Below are 6,000 nucleotides of genomic sequence, written 5' to 3' on the forward strand. Positions count from 1 at the left end.
GTGCAACGAAGCAAAGTGGCAGCCTCCGAGCTGTCTGCTTTCACTGTAGCCAAGATTTATTTACATAGCTTGTGGTGTGAGGTCTGAGTTTAAGTTCAGGGGGAAAAGGAAACATCTTTCAAATACATGTGTTTCACCTTGCTTTAAAAATGCACCCTCCATTGTAACAATAATGTCTTCTGTCAACATGCATTATCTGACATACAATACATAGTCACTACCGTTAAAAGCTAGATGTGTACGCCATGCCTTACTTAAATTCACCGCGATCGTTCCACTCTTGCCAATTTGGAGAAGAAGGAATAATGAAAGTAGAAACATCACAAAGCAAACACATCTGCAATAAAGGCCCATTCAAAAAGAAAATGTCAACAGTAAGTGCAGCCCCTAGAGGTTTTCTTTTCATAAACGTTCCCTACACTATGCAAGTGTTTTAAACCATAGAAAACCTGCAGCAGGTAGATCATACAAATGCATTTCCATAAAAGTAGACTTAGGACTAGCACTTGTCAAATTACAGCTGGGCTTCAAGCCCCTACGGTAACATAGGCAAGGGAGTTTGAACCACTCCCAGGACGTGTGGTGGTTGGGACACAAATTATAGGTGCTACATGATCGTCACCATGAGATGAAGCTCCTGTCAGGCAGTGCTGATTCACATTGTGAGTCATCACAGTTAATATAAAGCTTTGTACAGCTCAGGGCCCTGATATCTATCAGAGATCCTCTCTTGATGTAGGCCTATCTGAACCCTTTGGTCTTCCACTGAGGACTTCCACTGGGTGCCCCCTCTGAGGGTCGTCAAGGGTGACCAGGTAGAGAGCCTTTTCTGTGGTGGCTTCCTACTTGTGGAAGGCTTTCCCTACTGAGGTCCACCTGGGAGCATCATTAGCATCCTGTCAGCAGCATGTAGAAATGTAACGCTTCTCCCAGGCATTTGACAGATAAGGAATTTGCTATGTTTTTTGCCACTAAAGTTTTTGCTGATGCTTCATTGGGTCTGTTTTATATCTCATGTGGCTACCAAACAGTGCATCAGCCAATGACATACATCTCCCCGGGATCTGCAGGATGAGCAAACGTAGCACAGTTTTACATGGTATGTTCATCTGCGCAACCCAGTGTGGTGTAGTGGTTAAGAGCGGTAGTCTCGTAATCTGGGGAACCGGGTTCGCGTCTCCACTCCTCCACATGCAGCTGCTGGGTGACCTTGGGCTAGTCACACTTCTTTGAAGTCTCTCAGCCCCACTCACCTCACAGAGTGTTTGTTGTGGGGGAGGAAGGGAAAGGAGAATGTTAGCCGCTTTGAGACTCCTTAAAGGGAGTGAAAGGCGGGATATCAAATCCAAACTCCTCCTCTTCTTCTTCTTCTTCTTCTTCTTCTTCTTCTTCTTCTTCTTCTTCTTCTTCTTCTTCTTCTTCTTAACCAAGTCAAGGAATGTTCAGCCTAGAGTGTCCTATCATATACCAGAACACTGAAGTGTTAAATGGTTTACTTCACAAAGACGCAAGATGATCCTAGCACCCTGGGAGAAGAATTGGATTATTCTGACCATCTGCCTCCCACATTATCAGACTGAGACTTTAAACAGACAATGCCTGAAGAAGAAGAAAAGTTGCTTAGCTAACACCAATATTATTTGTCACTGCTGTCAACACTGAATTGAGTATCTTAAGCTAGTTTGAATTAAAAGATATTGCAGGCACTAAAATTAAAGTGCTAGACCTTACACAATAGGTCCACGTGGGACTTAAAATATCATATTAACAATACTGTGAGATTGCATATTAAGAGTAAGCTCTCACTGCTTACCCACCTGGACAATACATTTACAATTACTATTTCTTTTAAGCATTTACATATCACCCTCCATAAATATTTTCCCCAGAAGTATATTACAATGCAGATTAGAAACAAAGCAATTTAATTTTAAAGAACCAGTAACATATAAAACAAGTAAATAATTGTCAGAGCAGCTGAGTGAAAAACACAGTTTATGTCCATTTCCTCCAACAACTTATTCAAATGCCTGTGAATGTCATAACCTCTTACCAGAAATGTATTCAGGTACATACCATAAGAACATAAGATTCTGCTCTATCAAGCTACAGGCCCATCTCCCGTTCTCACAGTGGCCAACTCTATGGCGCAACCCCATTTAGAATACTGCACACAGTTCTTGTTGCTTCACCTCATAAAGGCTATTGTACAGCTGGAAAAGGTTCAGAAAAGAGCAATCAAAATGATCAAAGGGATGGAGCAACTCCCCTGTGAGGAAATGTTGCAGCATTTGGAGCTTTTCAGTTTAGTGAAAAGGCAAATAAGAGGAGACATGATAGAGGATTATAAAACTATATGTGGTGTGGGGAAAGCGGTTAGGAGAATCTTTTCTCCCTCTCTCCTAACACTAGAACTCGTAAGCATCCAATGAAACTATATGTTGAAGGAATCAGGACAGACAAAAGGTGGCACTTCCTCACGCAGTGCACAGCTAAACTATGAAACTTGGATAGCTTTAAAAGAGGACTGGGCAAATTCATGGATGATACGGCTATTGATGGCTACTAGCCATCCATGACTGGAGGCAGTACACTTCTGAATTACCAGCTGCTGCAAATTGCAGGAGAAGCAAGTGCACTTGTTCTTGGGTAGAGTTTGGATTTGATATCCCACTTTATCACTACCCGAAGGAGTCTCAAAGCAGCTAACATTCTCCTTTCCCTTCCTCCCCCACAACAAACACTCTGTGAGGTGAGTGGGGCTGAGAGACTTCAGAGAAGTGTGACTAGCCCAAGGTCACCCAGCAGCTGCATGTGGAGGAGCGGAGACGTGAACCCGGTTCCCCAGATTACGAGTCTATTGCTCTTAACCACTGGCTCTTGTACTGCTTGTGGGCTCCCCATAGACATCTGGCTGGCCACTGTGAGAACAGAATGCTGGACTAGTTGGGCTACTAGCATGGCTCTTCGTATGCAAACAGTGTATATCTCTCAAAGCAGGTGAAATATATTCCTTGCGAGCCATTCCCCTTAAAGTTCTGGCTGCACGGTGTTAAACCTTAGTGGAAGCAACCCAGTACTGTTCCCTGCGCTAAGCGGGCTCAACAAATTATTTGGCTGTTGTATTTTGGACTAATCCTAGCTTCTGGACCACCTTCGAGGGTCAGAACATACTGCAGTAGTCAGACACGCAACACATTTACCTCTCGTCCCTGTAACACATAGATACTAAACAAAAAAACACCATATTGAAAGAAGGCAGCATAATATCCTACACAACCACAGGCCAATTCTTTGTGTTGCAGAGGCAGATGATAAAGGGGTCCCTAGCATAATAGCAGCATGATTGAATTACTCGTAAAAATGAGAGTGTGAAAAGTGAGATGGGTGCTGGTAACAGGCTTGGGCAGAATAAAATGAGCATTAAGGAAAAGTAGGGGAAGACCTCAACATCAATGAGGGAGGGAGGTACATTGATTTTACAGAAACCTACAAGCCCCACACCTTAATCCCAAATTTCTGTTATGAGATCTCAAGTATAAGGTGGTATACAAATTAAATAATAAAATTTAGCCAAATCATGCCCTTCCAAAAGATTATTTTAAGAACAATAGCTATGTATCAGTCACAAAAAGTTAGGAGGGCCAGCCTCTTTTAGTCCCCACCCCTAATCATAATTTATGCACTGGCAGAGAAGATTGAGCGAGTGGTTGCTGAACAACTCCAGGCACGCCTGGAAGAAGCGGACCATTTGGATCCCTTCCAATCGGGATTCAGGCCTCATCACGGGACTGAAACTGCCTTGGTCGCACTGGTTGATGATCTCCGGCGGGCTAGGGACAAAGGTGAGAGCTGTTTCCTAGTTCTGCTGGATCTCTCAGCGGCGTTTGATACCATCAACCATGACATCCTTCTGGACCGTCTTGAGGGGCTGGGAGCTGGGGGCACTGTCATACAGTGGTTCCGCTCCTTCCTCCTGGGCCGTGTTCAGAAAGTGGTGGTGGGGGATGAGTGTTCAGACCCCTGGGCTCTCACTTGTGGGGTGCCTCAGGGTTCTGTCCTCTCCCCCATGCTTTTCAACATCTATATGCAGCCGCTGGGAGAGATCATCAGGGGGTTTGGGCTGGGTGTTCATCAGTATGCAGATGATACCCAGCTCTACCTTTCTTTCAAATCAGAACCAGTGAAGGCGGTGACAGTCCTGTGTGAGTGTCTGGAGGCGGTTGGAGGATGGATGGCGGCAAACAGATTGAGATTGAATCCTGACAAGACAGAAGTACTGTTTCTGGGGGACAGGAGGCGGGCAGGTGTGGGGGATTCCCTGGTCCTGAATGGGGTAACCGTGCCCCTGAAGGACCAGGTGCGCAGCCTGGGAGTCATTTTGGACTCACAGCTGTCCATGGAGGCACAGGTTAAATCCGTGTCCAGGGCAGCTGTGTACCAGCTCCACCTGGTACGCAGGTGTCAGAGCTGCTTGAAGATCCTAGCTCACAGAGGATCACGCTAGCCAGCGATCATTAAGTAAAAGTCTTTATTGAATTACAGTTTCCATTCTCACGCTGCTGCGCGCAAACTCTACGTCTAGTAGCTAGATCGGCGAAGCTCCGTCTGAGTCTCCGCCCCGTGAGCACCAGCTTAATATCCTAGCCTTGCTCCACCTTTTCCGCCTGACTGTCCTCCTCTGGGTCCCTCTACCCCCCGGGGCCTCCTCCTTCCGGGATTCTTCTGACGCTGACCCGGACCCTCCTGCCTCCTTGCGCCGGGCTTTAGGACCTGGTTCCCTTTCGGGGCTGCTTACTGCGCCGCCTTCCTCTGCATTTGAACTTGGCGCGCGCGCCCAACCTTCCACCTTCCTCTTAACCGTTTCTTCGCTCCCCGATGGAGGTGTGGCCACTCCTGACTCATGCCCTCCCTCCTGTGGTGAGCTGCCAGCGCTTCCCCCCTGGCTCCCTTCCTCTTCCCTGCTTCCTGGCGGTGACGCTGGTCCCGATTTCCAGCTGCTCCCCCCTGAGTCCCTTCTGGCTCTATCTTCCTGGGGTGCCCCCCTTGACTCCCCCCTTGCCCTGGCCACTGGTGCTCCTTTCTGTGAATCCTCTGATTCACTGGAAAGACTAGGAGATCTCGGGTCGTCGTCATCACTCATCTTTTCTTCTGCCTCCTCCCCTTCGCTCTCTGTTTCCTCCCTTGCCCGTGCCTCTGCTCCTAAACCCCTGACAGCAGGCTAAGACCCTACCTGCCCGCGGACTGTCTCGCCAGAGTGGTGCATGCTCTGGTTATCTCCCGCTTGGACTACTGCAATGCGCTCTACGTGGGGCTACCTTTGAAGGTGACCCGGAAACTACAACTAATCCAGAATGCAGCAGCCAGACTGGTGACTGGGAACGGCCGCCGAGACCATATAACACCGGTCTTGAAAGACCTACATTGGCTCCCAGTACGTTTCCGAGCACAATTCAAAGTGTTGGTGCTGACCTTTAAAGCCCTAAACGGCCTCGGTCCAGTATACCTGAAGGAGCGTCTCCACCTCCATCGTTCTACCCGGACACTGAGGTCCAGCACCGAGGGCCTTCTGGCGGTTCCCTCACTGCGAGAAGCCAAGTTACAGGGAACCAGGCAGAGGGCCTTCTCGGTAGTGGCGCCCTCCCTGTGGAACGCCCTCCCACCAGATGTCAAAGAGAACAACAACTACCAGACTTTTAGAAGACATCTGAAGGCAGCCCTGTTTAGGGAAGCTTTTAATGTTTGATGTATCATAGTATTTTAATATTCTTTTGGAAGCCGCCCAGAGTGGCTGGGGAAACCCAGCCAGATGGGCGGGGTATAAATAAATTATTATTATTATTATTATTATTATTATTATTATTATTATTATTATTATAAAACAGTAAATGAATGGAAAAGAAGGGAGGGGTGTGGCTAGGGAGGGGGTGTGGCCTTAAGGGCCAGATGAAGAGGCCTGAAGGGCCATATTTGCCCCTCATCCAGCCTGATGTTCCCCAC

The sequence above is a fragment of the Podarcis bocagei genome (genome assembly GCF_964188305.1).
Source record: "Podarcis bocagei genome assembly, chromosome: 8".
Taxonomy (NCBI): domain Eukaryota; kingdom Metazoa; phylum Chordata; class Lepidosauria; order Squamata; family Lacertidae; genus Podarcis; species Podarcis bocagei.